Genomic DNA, 13260 nt, shown 5'->3' on the forward strand with positions numbered 1-13260 from the left:
CAGGGACAGGAGGACAAGTCCCCAGCACAGAGCAGGCTGCCTCCCTGCTGGTTAGATGGCTATCTAACTCGGCTCTGGCGGTATGGGTAGTGGGGGGACTGAATTAGTGCTTGAGGTTTCTTGCACCCACTGTTGTGCTGGAATGTCTGCGTGTTCGTTTCCACAGGAAACGCGAGGCATGAATATGGATGAAACTCCTCACTGAGACCACAAGGGTACGGCTCAATTATTTGCCATATAAAGTAGCACACGAGGACTCTTTGCGCTTGATCATCTCCTCTGTGTAGGGCTGTGCGCGCGCGCCCATGTGTGCTGGGGGTGCACGCAGGCGGTTCAGGGAGGCACCGAATCATCCAGGCCCTCACGGCGGTCCTAGCTGCAGCTGGGTGCCTGGAGGGGCACTGCAGAGAGAGACCTCACTGGCCCATGTGCCCCGCCCCCAACACAGGCCCGCATGTAGTGAGGGCTGGGACTCCACAGCCTCTGAAAGGACCAAAGGACAGAAGTCAGAGGAGGATTGGGCATACCAGACTTTCTGGAAAACCCAAAGGGCGGGAGCCTGAGGGCCCAGCTCTTCTGAGGCTGCTCCCTTGTCTGGGGAGAAAGCCTGAGCCACCCCCACTCTGTGGGAAGGCAGGAAGGAGAGAGAGGCTGTCTGAAGCTGGGCTGAGAGGGACACCAAGGGAGGCCAGGGTCCCCTGGACAGTCTAGCCACAGAGGAGAAGCGGCCAAAGCTGCTGAGGCCAGAGGAGTGCAAGGAACCCTCACTTGACATCAGAGAGTCTAGCGTTCAAGGGGCATCTGGGTGGCTCATTGGGTTACATAGGACTTTGGCTCAGGTCGTGATCTCAGAGTTGGTGAGTTTGAGCCCCACATCTGGCTCTGTGCTGACAGCTCAGAGCCTGGAAACTGCTTCGGATTTTGTGTCTCCCTCTCTCTCTGCCCTTCCTCCACTCATGCTCTCTCTCTCTCAAAAATAAATAAACATTAAAAAAAAGTGGGAGGGGGGCTGGGTGGCTCAGTCAGTTAAGCGTCTGACTTAGGCTCAGGTCATGATCTCTCAGTTAGTGGGTTCGAGCCCCACGTCGGGCTCTGTGCTGACAGCTCAGAGCCTGGAGCCTGCTTCAGATTCTGTGTCTCCCTCTCTCTCTCTGCCCCTCCCCTGCTCATATTCTGTCTCTCTGTCTCTCAAAAATAATAAATAAACTTTAAAAAATAGTCTGGAGTTCAAGTCATGGGCCAGTGACTTAGCCCCTCGGTTTCTCCATCTATGAAATGGACTAACAATGTTCTTACTGCAAAAGGTAGCTGTGGTGGTACAATAATCCCAGAAAGGACTGTATTTATATTTCACTGAGCGCTCATTATGCAGCAGGTACTCTTGTAAGTGTGTTATTAATATTAACTCACTTAATCCCCATTAATCCTCATCTAATACACATTTAACCCTATCAGGTGGATACTATGATCAGCCTCATTTTGCAAATAAGGGAACTGAGACACAGAGGGTTTAAGGCAATTTGCACAAGGTCACACAGATAGGGCTAGCATGTTTATTTTAGGTGAATTAGGCTCCTGGATTACACGTATGCATCTCTTACCTCCCTGAATCCTGCAACATCCCTCTGGGTTGGTATCAGGGCACCGGCTTTACATAGACCCTGGCAGTACAGCCTAGGTTCTCTGCTGCCCGGGCCCACACTCCTTATCACGCTCTGTTGTGAAAATGCTTTTCAACTGCAAAGCACTGAAAAATGTCAGTTATTATTATCCACAAATGTTGGGGGGTCTCTGCCAAGGGGAAGACTCATGTTCGGGAGTCGGAGGTCTAGGGTGCTAAGGAAGAGGCGGGGTTCCTATGGGGTGTCCCCTCTCCCAGACCTTCTCTAAGGCAAAGCAGAACCCTTCTGCTATTGCCAGTCAATTGCTTCTGGTCCTGAACAAAGAGGAAAGGGAGGGCAGCAGTTACCCCTGCTCTGTAACTCAACAGAATCAGCACAGAGAGGGAGGGGGAGCCAGGGACCCCCCCCCCGCCTTAGATCAGGGCACCACCTGGAATGAGCCAAATTCACAGCTGCCATGCCCCAGCTTCCCCCGGTGGAGGTGGTAACCAGGGCAGGGTTTACTGGCTGAGCCCACCTGTGGGCGCTTGTGGGAACTTTCAAGCTCCCCGCCCATCGTAGCAAAAGGGAAATGAACCCAATCTGAATACTGTCACGTGCCAGGCATCACGTGAATTATTTCCACACCTATCAGTGCATTCAAACTCCACACCAGCCCTGTGAGTGAGGCATCCACCCGCATCATCATTTTGCAGGTGCCGAGAGTCTAAGTGACTGAAACATGGTCACACGGCCCCTTCTCTTTCCAGCCCACTGCCTCCCGCAGGGCTCAGCGGATGTAGATGGATGACAAAAATCCAGTAGTGAACGAGAGGGGAGCTTCGGCCTAGATACCAGTGCTCCCACAGTCCCACGTAGGTCTTGTTTCACCAGGCACCGGACATGCCTGGGGCAGGACCTGGATCTTCTTGTGACCCGGTAGAACCCAAGCGTAAAGTACTTCTCGTCACTCTCTTTGGGCTCTGTCTCCTCCCGGCAGCTTGCCTGGTCCAGGGGTGGTGAGCCCTGCGTGTCAGTTGCCCACGTGATGAGAAGCCACTCAGCTCTTTCACATATTGACTGTGTGCCCCCAGATAAGTAACTTAGCCTCTCTGAGCCAGAGTTTCATCATTTGCCTAAATAGTGAAACAGTGGGGGTGGTCCTAATGAACCAGGGCCCCAGAGGCCGTGGCCCTGGGGCCTCTGTGTCTTCTGCACGGTCTGTGGGGTTCTCCCTTGGGAGGGTTCCATCCGACCGACTCCCTACCTGTAGGGCTGGTGACGAAGGGGGTAAGAACATTTGTATTGTCCACTTTTCTGTCTCCAGCAAAGCTCAGTTGCTCTGCCACCCGCCCCACAGGGCAGGCTGTCTTGCACAAGAGAGGCTATTTTCAGAGGCGCCTGCCGGGGGCGTCATGAACACTGGAAAACCCAGCTTTGGCTACGAGGCCTCCCCCCTGAGACCTAGTTGACAGCTCTTTGGTTCAGGAGGAATCCTTCTAGGTTGCTGTGGGAGTGGGGGTGACGTCGGGGGTTGATTAGGATGCTTGTTGAAGCAACTCCTTCGCCTCCTCTGGTACCAGCCTCACCAGGAGGCCGGGATCTGGGAGGGGCGGGGGGTACCGAGGAGAAGCCCCCTTCCTTCACACCCACCCACCAGCCCAGAGTCACTGGAAAGAGCAAATGCAAATGGATCCAAAGCACAATACCCAGAATACACTGCCTCACGTCCTAGGGGCTCACTCTGAGTTAAAGCTGGGCTCCTCCTGGGGGCTGACATTTTCCCTGGTTCAAACAACATCTGTGGCTCGCTGAGCTTGGTGAAAGGTGAAGGAACCAGCCTCTGCCACTGCAGACTCCAGGGAATCAGAAAAACCAGTTTGCAGGTCCCTCCCACCTGGAGGGGCTCCTGGGCACGCCTGCACTCGCACGCCCATACACACACGCACATACACACACGTGACCCCACAAGCACACACTCGTGGTAACCCTCACAGCCACTCAAAAGCCCACACGTGTGCATTTCCACATGCGTGCAGACTCACATGTGTGCCCTTTCATAAACACTCACCTCCACCCAAACCCACACACACATGTGTGCACACACACATCTGTCCACAGACAATGTGCAGACTTCTATGAACCAGAGGAGAGGGCCCGCCCCCACCCCATCCACACCCCACACCCCAAGATCGGACAGGGGCAGACCCAGGAGAGGCTGCTGAGGGTTTGAAATAAATGCATTCTGAAAAGAAGGACTGTCTTCCCCTCCAGGCTCCAGGCCAAATCTCCAAATGAAATCAGGCCGGGGAGAAATGAACAACCGAGATGCACAAAACAATGTGAAGAAGAAACGAATAATAATATAAAAAAAAAAGGTGAGAGTTATTTTTCAGCTCACTGGCTTTCTGAAAAGTAATATAAAGTTGAGCATCGTCTTCTTGGAATCGACCTTTCTGAGCCGAGACCCAGGCCACACGCACATCTCTTTCCTCTCTTTCTATTACCCGAAATTTGTATGGTTTCATCTCCTCTGATTTTCTTTCCCTTTGTGCGCCTGTGCAAACCCCTTGTGTCAGGGGCTTGTTCCTAACCCTGCAGCCCTGCCATGCCAGAATGTGTCTCCCGGGCTCCCTGCAGGGCTGAGAATTGAGTGCCTCCTCTACAGCTCCCCCACCAAAGTTGAGGCCTTGCCCCCCACCCAGCTCTGTCCTCCTCCCTGCCCAGAAGAGGCTGCAGCCTTCCCCCTCCCCACCTCCCCCACAACGGCCTCCTGGCCTTCTTTGTTCCAGAGACAATTCTCTTGCACACTGTTCTTTGAAGCAGAGCTGGAAAGGGAAGGGTGGATGGACCCAGGGGTGCAGGCTCCTGGTGCAGGGAGGGCTGGACGATGCTTGGTGAGTGCACGAGAGAGCAGGTGAATCCTAAGAAGATTCTGTCTTCTTCAGGGCATGGTGGGAAAAAAAAAGTGTCCATTCTATTTTTTTTTGTTTTAATTTTTTTTTTAACACTTATTTAGTTTTTGAGACAGAGAGAGAGCATGAACAGGGGAGGGTCAGAGAAAGAGGGAGACACAGAATCTGAAACAGACTCCAGGCTCTGAGCTGTCAGCACAGGGCCCGACGCGGGGCTCGAACTCACAGACCGCGAGATCATGACCTGAGCCGAAGTCGGACGCTTAATCGACTGAGCCACCAGGCGCCCAAAAGTGTCCATTCTAAAATGCTCAGGAGAAAAGGATACGGAAGGGGAGGTCCAGAATTTTCCTAACAATTATGACATTCCCTGTAGTTGCAGTCAATTCTCCGCTAGAAGTGATGCTGGAAGAACCTACCTAATGGTGGCCCCTTTGCCTGCCGTCTCTGCCACCTCCCATCCCCAGACACACATACTCACGTACCTGCATATGTAGACAGACACACAAACTCGCATGCACGAGCACCTCAGACACATCCATACAGATGCACGCACACACACACACACACACACAGAGCCGTGAAGCAAACATCCGTATGCACTCCTCAAATGCACATGCATGTACACCCTCAAACACATCCACATAGATACACACACATGCACTCCTTACACACACTTGCACAGACAGGGGTGCATGCACTTTCATCTGCATGGTTACCTTTTCGAGCTGCACTGGTGCCTTTTCCAGTGAACTGTGTGTCTACTCTCAACTTTCTGCCTTAAGGAGGTGGGGGACCTAATGGCTTTTGCAATAAAACATCAAATGTGGGGAGAAAGTGCCTGGTGGCATCTTTGCTACAAAGGTGAGTCAGGGGTGTCTGGCTAACCCCCGACTCGAGGTGGAATGGCTTCAGGAGGACCAGTCACACACCTGTCCTTGGTCCACCCAGCAAGATAAGAACACTGATGGATGCGTTTGAGGTGGGGAAATGAGGGCATGGGGATGTAGGGAAGGCAATTGAAGTTTTTCTCTGGAAGAGGCTAAGAGGTCTAGTGTAGCTAATTCCGACGTGTATCACCTGATGTGTTCTTGTCCTCAGTCGGTGGTTGAAGCCCAAGATGAGCCGTGGGAGGGGCTCAGGACATGACACGATGTGAGGGGTGGACTGCTGTGTGCCAACAGTGGTGATGATTGACGTGAGTAAATCCTTGGCTTTTTGCCTAAGTGCTTCCTCCTTTGTTATGTCATTTCTATCATCACGCTCACCTTGTCATGTAACTGGAACGGGTATTAGTATGCTTATCTTATAGATGAGGAGTCTGGGGCTCAGGGAAGGTGAGCAGCTTGCCAGGTGAATGAGTCAGGCTCAGCTAATCACTGTCACAAACAGCCCCAAAATCTCAGTGGGTTAGTTCCGTAGAAGTTTTGCAGATATGCCCCTCCTCAATGAGAACTGGAAAGGATGCCCCGCTTGATACAATGTTTCTGAGACCCAGGCTCCTTCTTGGGGCTCTGCTATTCTTGGAGTGCTTGGAGTGTCTTGACTTGGCAGGTGCACTGAAAAATCAAGTGAGGGGTCTACGCATAATGCTTTTTATGGGTGGGGCCTGGGAGTGGCGGCGTTACCTCTGTTCACGTTCCATGGGCTAGAACATTGTCAGTCACCTGCTACGTCTACAGCAGGGAGGCTAGGGAGTGTCATGAAGCTGTGGGTCTGGCAAGAAAAGGAGAATGAGGGTACCAGTGAGTCCTGCCATGCCCAGACTCACACAGCCCACAGCAGTGAAATCAGTCCTCAGACCTAGGTTCTGATCCTGGTACTGTGCTTTTCTCTTCCGGTGCTTTACTTTGAAGAAGTAAGCTTTTTCAGTGGAGTCATGTTCCTGGTCTTTTTCTAGGTCTGGAAGTCCTTACATCGATAAGAATCCAATGATAACGACAACAGTATCTCCCTGTTATATGCACATCTCATTTCTTGTCCCCACCACCCCATAAGTTACATAGGATAACCCTACCTTCTACTTGAGGACAGTGCAGCTCAGGGAGATCAAGGAGCTTCTTTGAGGTTGTGGGAAGGTGACAGTGTGAGTCTAAGCCTTTCTGGCTCCCGTCTTCTGTCTTTCTCCCATGCTGCTCTGGCTCCTGCTGGACATGGGATTGGGGTCTGAGTAGGTGGAGAGCCAGCCTTCTTAATCCCGCAGGGCAGACATCCCTGACGATACTTAAGTAGGATGCAAATGCAGTGGGCAAAGTTCTCGCCTCCTTCTGCGCTGGAAAGCATCTGGAGAAATATGAGGGCCTAGGCCATTGTAGCTTAGTTTACTTGGCAGCCATGCACCTGGAGATATTAGCAGGGCTGGGAACCAACTTCCAGTTGTATGATCTTGAGCAAAGCTGGGTTGGGAGTCAAGAGATATTCATGCGGAAACCCAGCCGTAGTTAACTGTGCAACTGTGGGCCTCTGAATGGAGGCCCGTGTGGTTCAGTACCGCACCCTCCCCTCCTGCAAATTGGAGATGGTAGTTACCACCCTCGTTCCAGACCCTGCTATGCTGCATAGCCTCCTAATTGGTTTCACCAAGGCCACACCATTTGTCTTTAATCCCTTCCTGCACATCCCACAAAGTAACCTTCTTAACCACACACCCCTTGATCGTGCCTCTCTTCTGCACAACGACGTTCATGACTGCCATAACGTCCAAGCTCCTCAGTTAGCCCGTCATGGTGCTTGATACTCTGCCCCTACATTACCCATCTAGACGGATCCCCCTTGACTCCCCTAAATGTATCAAATGTTATTCTTGCCGTACTTTCTTCTTCCTCCCTTGGACACCCCACTGCCGGGGTGCCCTCATTGCTAGCCTACCTGTTGCTACTTCTAAGATACCGCTCTGGATCACTCAGCACAACCTCCACCCCTTCATCATTGTGATAGTACCCTCATACCGTGCTTCCCTCCGAGGCACCCTTGATGCCGTGGTCTTCTGAGAATGTTTCTTATCTTTTTCCCCAGCTGTGAGCTTCACCAGGGTGAGAGTTAAGTCTTGTACAATTTGTACCTTTGGATATAACAGCCCTCAGACAATAGTTTACGCGTGAAAAAATAATCAGGAGATAGCCAAGACTTTCAGTGATATGCAAATGAAAGATATGGCTTAGGAGCCATCGTTAAAGTCCGTTTGACCGTTTCCTGCCAGCTGGGGGTTGTCAGGCAGTTTCCACGTCTTGAAGGGCTGCTAACCTCCTGGGTTTATCTGCAAGGCTGCATGGGTGGGACCTCCAAGCAGAGACCTGTGGCACTTTGAGCTGTGTATTCTCTGCCCACTGGGGGCTTAGAAGCCCAGGCCCCCAACAGGCTCACCTGTCGGGAAGTAAGCTAGGCAGGTGCATTTGGGGAGCTCCTCAAATTGAGCGCTGTTGGCTCTCTGCCTGCACTCCGCCCCTCCACACCAGGCCAAATTGTAGGCTGGAGCCAGTGGAGAAAGTAATGGATTGGAACCAGGATGCTCAGGTTAAGTGGGCCGCTTTGTGGAACTCATCCATAATCCTGCTGGAGCCCAGAGAACAATACGTTAATTAGAGCCGACAGCACTGCTCCCACCAGCCATCCATCCTGCCTGTGTCTGCAGGGCCTTCCCCATGGACACGCCGGCCCACTCCCTTCTCTGAAAGAGATTTATTCATTATCAATGTTTGTCTGTGAGAGGGACCCGGTGGGGAGGGAACAGGATTCCAAAGGGGACGGGATATGAAAGAGCTGCTGGCAGCTGACGAATGGGTGTGTCTGGGGGCTGGAGATGGGTGTTCCCAATTAGGAGGATGAGGCGAGCCCACTGGATTGGACAGGGGAAGAGGTAAGTCAAATGGAATTAGAAGAAATTCAGTAAACATGTCCAACAAGTGGTCCTTGTGGGAGTTTTAGCTTTGGACCTAGCTCGCTTTAAGCCACAGATGATGGGGGGTGGGGTAGAAGACAGAAAACAGATGAAGTCCCTTTATCTATAGTCTACCCTAGTGCTTCTTTGCAGAAGCACTCAAAAAGTGCTTGTTGGGTGAATAAATGTCTTTCATGGCAGCCAGAGGGACTTAGGTCGGACATCATAAGGAACTCTTTGCCAGGGAGCAGGAACTAGGGATGAGAGACCAAAAATGGGTTCTGGGATTCCTACCCAGCAAGAATCTTTTGAAAGAAAGGCAGGCATATTTCATTTGTCCTGGATCCCATTATCTGCGTATCATGTGGAATTTTGGAGGAAATGGGAGAGGACCAGCTCTCCTCAAGAAAGCGGGACAGCCTAGGGAGGTAGGGAGTCAACAGGTCAGAGATGGCAAGGGACTAGCGGGCCTGTGGCCCACTGACCAAAGCTCCAAAGGGAATGAGAGGGGTGAGCAGTGGGCTGCAATGTCCTCACGAACTCATCTCACAAAGGGATATGGAGGACTCTAGCCCCCTCTCAGTAGCCTCTGCTGCCAGGCAGAGAAAAGGGGAAGTGGGAAAGTGAGGGCCAGAGTCCCACCACCAGTGCATGCCAGCATCTCGCTGCTCTATGTGTGAGCCCCGGGGCCAGCCGCATCCCATCCCCCGGGGCCCTGTTTGACATGCAGAATCTTGGGCAGCACCCCAGAACTACCGGATCCAGATCTGCGTTTTAGCGAGATCCTCCTGTGACTTCTGTGCACACCAAAGTTGGGGAAGCAAGCCAGCAGGATCATGTGCCTAGCTCTTAGTGGACCAGATGGTGTTTTGGGGAGAGAACTGTGCGAGTAGTTTGGAAGTTCTTGCCATAACTGTCTATTGACTGGCTGGGTGACTTGGGGCACATCACTTAGGCCCTCTGGGCATTAGTTTATTCATGTCTAATCTGAAAGGACTGCGCCAGATCTGTGTTTCTTAAACTCTGTCAACCATCAGAATCCCCTGAAATGAAAGACAGATTCTTGGGTGCCACTGGCAGCGTTTGTGTAGAGCCTGAGATTTTCTGATTAGTTCCAGATCATGCTAATCACTGCTGGTGGGGGGAGCACACTTTGAGAAGTGCCTGACCAGATGATGTCTAAGGTTCCTTCTGTCTGATTCGGAAGCTCTGTGGGGTTTTATTCCCCAGTTTACGACTCTTCCTTCCCCCAGGGCACCAACCTGTTGCTCTCTGTCTCTGGCTCCCCTTCCTGTGTCAGTGCCATTTTTCCAGCACACCCAGGACTGGAGGGAGCCAAATCTTACAAAATGCATGGAAGTCAATACAGGCAAAGTATTAGCCACAAAGATTTAAGAAGAGTCCTATGAAACACAGCAATAAAACCTGGAAATAACTATCCATTTCCTACAACAAAATGTCTCATTTCCGAGTCCATAAACGCTCCCCCTCCAGATCCCCGGACCCATCTGTTTTGTAAGCATGTGTAATTATTAGCACCATAAAGTCACTTTCTATACCTAATCTAATTATAGGGAGCCAAAGTAATATCAGGTAGAGGAGGGGGAGGGAAGAGATGCGCTCACTGCAAACTCAGACTATTTCTTTAAAGAGAGAGAAGTAGTCACATGAGAGTGTAATGATTCTTTATGGTGATATTATACTTCCTATGGAGGCTTTGGGGACAGCTTTGCAAATAAGACTGAGCTGGCTCATCTCAAAGTAAAGAGCAGTTTCCTGCCATGTACGGAGGATTTAGGCCCTACTGGGAGCTAGGAATTAGGATCACCGTGCTTCGTCTGCTCCCAGCCTTCAGATCCTCCGTAGATCTCAAGGACATGGCCTTCCATTCTAGGCACTTCCAAAACCGGTTTACCCTTTCCTTCCTTTTGCACTTCCTCTGGCAGGAAAAAAAAAATTACAAAGCTACTCTGAGATGCGAGCTAACTAGGAACTTGTGGTTCAGAGTGAAGCCTCGACTACTGTTTCCTGTTCTCCCAAAGTGCCTTGGGGAAGCTATCTAGTCACCGGCTAACCGAATGAGTGAGTGAGTCACCGGATGAAGTGGTGAATGAATGGGTAAGGTACAGATGATGACAGGACTGTTCTTAAAGATGAAGGAGAACATATTCCTTCTTTTCATATGTCTTATTTGTGATGGGGTGCGGGACAGAATAAGGACCAACAAGGCATTACCGGCAGGCTGATTTTGCTTTACTTTATGATAAGCAAAATAGCATTCTGAGCATGTGAGCCCCTCAGATGGACCGGCCCTCTTTGGTTAGTGGTGAGTTCTCCATCAGTGGAGATTTTCAGACAAGGCACATTTGCCATGAATCTTGTCTAGGGCGTTGGCGTGTTAGGTAGGAAGAGAGGGAGCGGGTAATGAGGAGAATGTTTATTGAGCACTTACTATGTGCTCGACTCTTTAGTTGTATAATCTCATTTAATCCATTCACCAAACCCATGGGGTTTACTTTGATCCCTGTTTTAAAAAGAGAGAAGGCAAGCTCAGAGCATCGTGGAACTAGTCCACGCAGCCCAGCTAGTCAGAGGGGAACTGGGATCCAGACCAGGTCTGTCTGCTCCAGACTTCATCTGCCTTCTGCAGGGACTTGGAAATACTGTTCTATAGGCTTAAAATTCTTCAGTGCACTTTTCTGGAGCTGCACTTGACACACTTGACTTTTGAAAACACAGGCTGCTGCCACTGCTGGCGGTGATGTTGGTCTATCTTCTGGATCCATCTTTGAAAATTCAAAGAGGAGATGTTGTGGGAAACAGCTCTCTTGGTTTGTTAAGCTGCCCTGACGTCTCTCCTCATCTGCAGATTTTTCTGTCTGTGAGGATCCCAAATAGACGTGATGGTTTAGGGGTTTCACTCCATGGCCTGGAAACCCATGCATGCGGTAGCCCCTTGCTCCGCCCAGGGCGACGGCTCCTCTCTCCGGCTCTCACACTGACCCCGTTCAGGGCTGAATGGAGGAGTGTTTTGGCCGGGCAGGGGCAGATAGCTGGGGCTGCAGACCACGACACGGTTGCTAATTTCTTGTGCTGGGCAAATCCCAAAGGTGCTGGTGGTGCAGTCTGGAGAAGACCGAAAGATGGGCTGATGTGTGCTTTCCGAAGCGTCTCGGCAGCCTCTGGAGGCAGCTTTGCGCGTGTGTGTGTGTGTGTGTGTGTGTGTGTGTGTGTGCGCGCGCGCGCGCGTGCGTGTGTGACTCTCGTCTCTGTCCCTTGTTCTCATGCCAGCCTTTTCTGGATGCCCACCAGATTCCATCCTGCCTGTGTGCCTCCGTGCCCTGCTTCTCATTTGAAACCACGTGGCAGGACCCCTTTCCCAGCTGCGGGGGGAGCAGCTGATCAAGGGGGATAGGACGCAACTTGTCATTTGGTACCAGGCCACCACCTTTCCTCTCTGAAGTCTACCCCCTTCTCTTTGCCCCTGCTTTCCTTTGCCTCCATTTCCTTCCAATCCAGCTTCATATCATGCTGGGGGAGGCCCGAGCTCGAGAAGGGCACCAGCCAGGCCCCTGGGAGGGCATCTGCTTCTGCTGATAAGTAGCCCTGTCTTTTTCCTACCCATTCGGTGGGGCAGAGATGCCCTCCCACACGAGCCATGGAATTAAAGCAGCGAAGTGGGCTTTGGCAACTGGCCTTCTGCTGGTACCAGACCTGCTCTCGTCTCCATGGATTTTTCTCTCTCAGAGAGTCACTATTGCCCGATTACAAATGATTTCTTCTTGCAAAGCACAAGAGGGTCTTGTGTGGAGCCCACCCCCTGAATGAGATGGAAAATTGGAAATCCAAGGGCCCAGAGCCTTAGGTCTGAGAATCGATTCCCAACCCCTGCCCTGTAGGCTGGGTGGGGGGTTTCAGAGCAGAGGGCTGCACAGAGTGCAAACCCGACCCTACCCAAGTCAGAGCCATGGCGCAACCTGTCTAGCCCATATATGAGCATGCTAGGGCCTCTTTGAAAATGTACCGCAGACTGGGGGGCCGTAAACAGCAGAAATGTGTCATTTTTCAGGTCTGGAGGCTTGAAGTCCAAGACCAAGGTGTTGGCAGGCTTACTTCCTTCCGATGGCTGTGAGGGCAGGATCCGTTCGGGCCTCTTTCCTCGGCTTGCAGGTGGCTGTTTTGTGCCTGTATCTTTTCACGCTGTCTTCCCTCTCAGTGTCTCTCTGTGTCCAAATTTCTCCTTTTCATTAGGATGCTAGTTGTACTAGTCCACTCGGGCTACCATAACAAAATACCCCAAGACGACATGGTTTAAACAACAGAAACGGCTCTGAACAACAGAAACCAATGGAAAATTTTCTTACAGTTGTGGAGGCGGGAGAGTTCAAGATGAAGGTCTGGCAGGGCTCAGTTTCTGGTGAGAGGTCTCTTGCTGGCTTGCAGACAGCTTCCTTCTGGCTGTATCCTCGTGCTATAGAGGGGAAGGCTCTGGGGTCTTTTCCTCTTCATAAAAGGATACGGGCCTTGTCAAACTAGGGCCCCACCCTTACGAGCTCATTTAACCTTTATCATCTCCCTGTCTCCAAATCCAGTCACGTTAGGGGGTGCAGCATAAACATGAATTTTGGGGGGGAGGGGACACAATTCAGTCAGTAGTGGCAGGCAGGTTGTTGCATTAGGGTCTACCCTAATGATCTCACTTGATTGTCTCTGTAAAGACCTTATAGCCGAGTAAGATCCCATTCTGAGGTCTGGGGAGACCTCACTTCAACAGGTGAATTCACTTCAACAGGTGAATTTCCGGAAACGCAAGTCAACCAGTAAGACTCAAGTCCCACCCAGCTCCACCAGCCCCACACTCCCCTCA

The 13260-nt window shown here is 51.5% G+C and overlaps 1 long non-coding RNA gene across 1 annotated transcript in view; it reads left to right on the top strand.

Annotated features, from left to right (window-relative positions):
- Positions 1–13260, top strand: part of LOC113593143 (uncharacterized) — a 244706-nt gene that overhangs the window by 29388 nt on the left and 202058 nt on the right. The window contains exons 5-6 of the long non-coding RNA XR_003413192.2: positions 3876–3979; positions 5618–5714. This is a non-coding gene — a long non-coding RNA (uncharacterized LOC113593143). The remainder of the gene's footprint in view (positions 1–3875; positions 3980–5617; positions 5715–13260) is intronic.

This window comes from Acinonyx jubatus, chromosome D1, assembly GCF_027475565.1.
Source record: "Acinonyx jubatus isolate Ajub_Pintada_27869175 chromosome D1, VMU_Ajub_asm_v1.0, whole genome shotgun sequence".
Taxonomy (NCBI): domain Eukaryota; kingdom Metazoa; phylum Chordata; class Mammalia; order Carnivora; family Felidae; genus Acinonyx; species Acinonyx jubatus.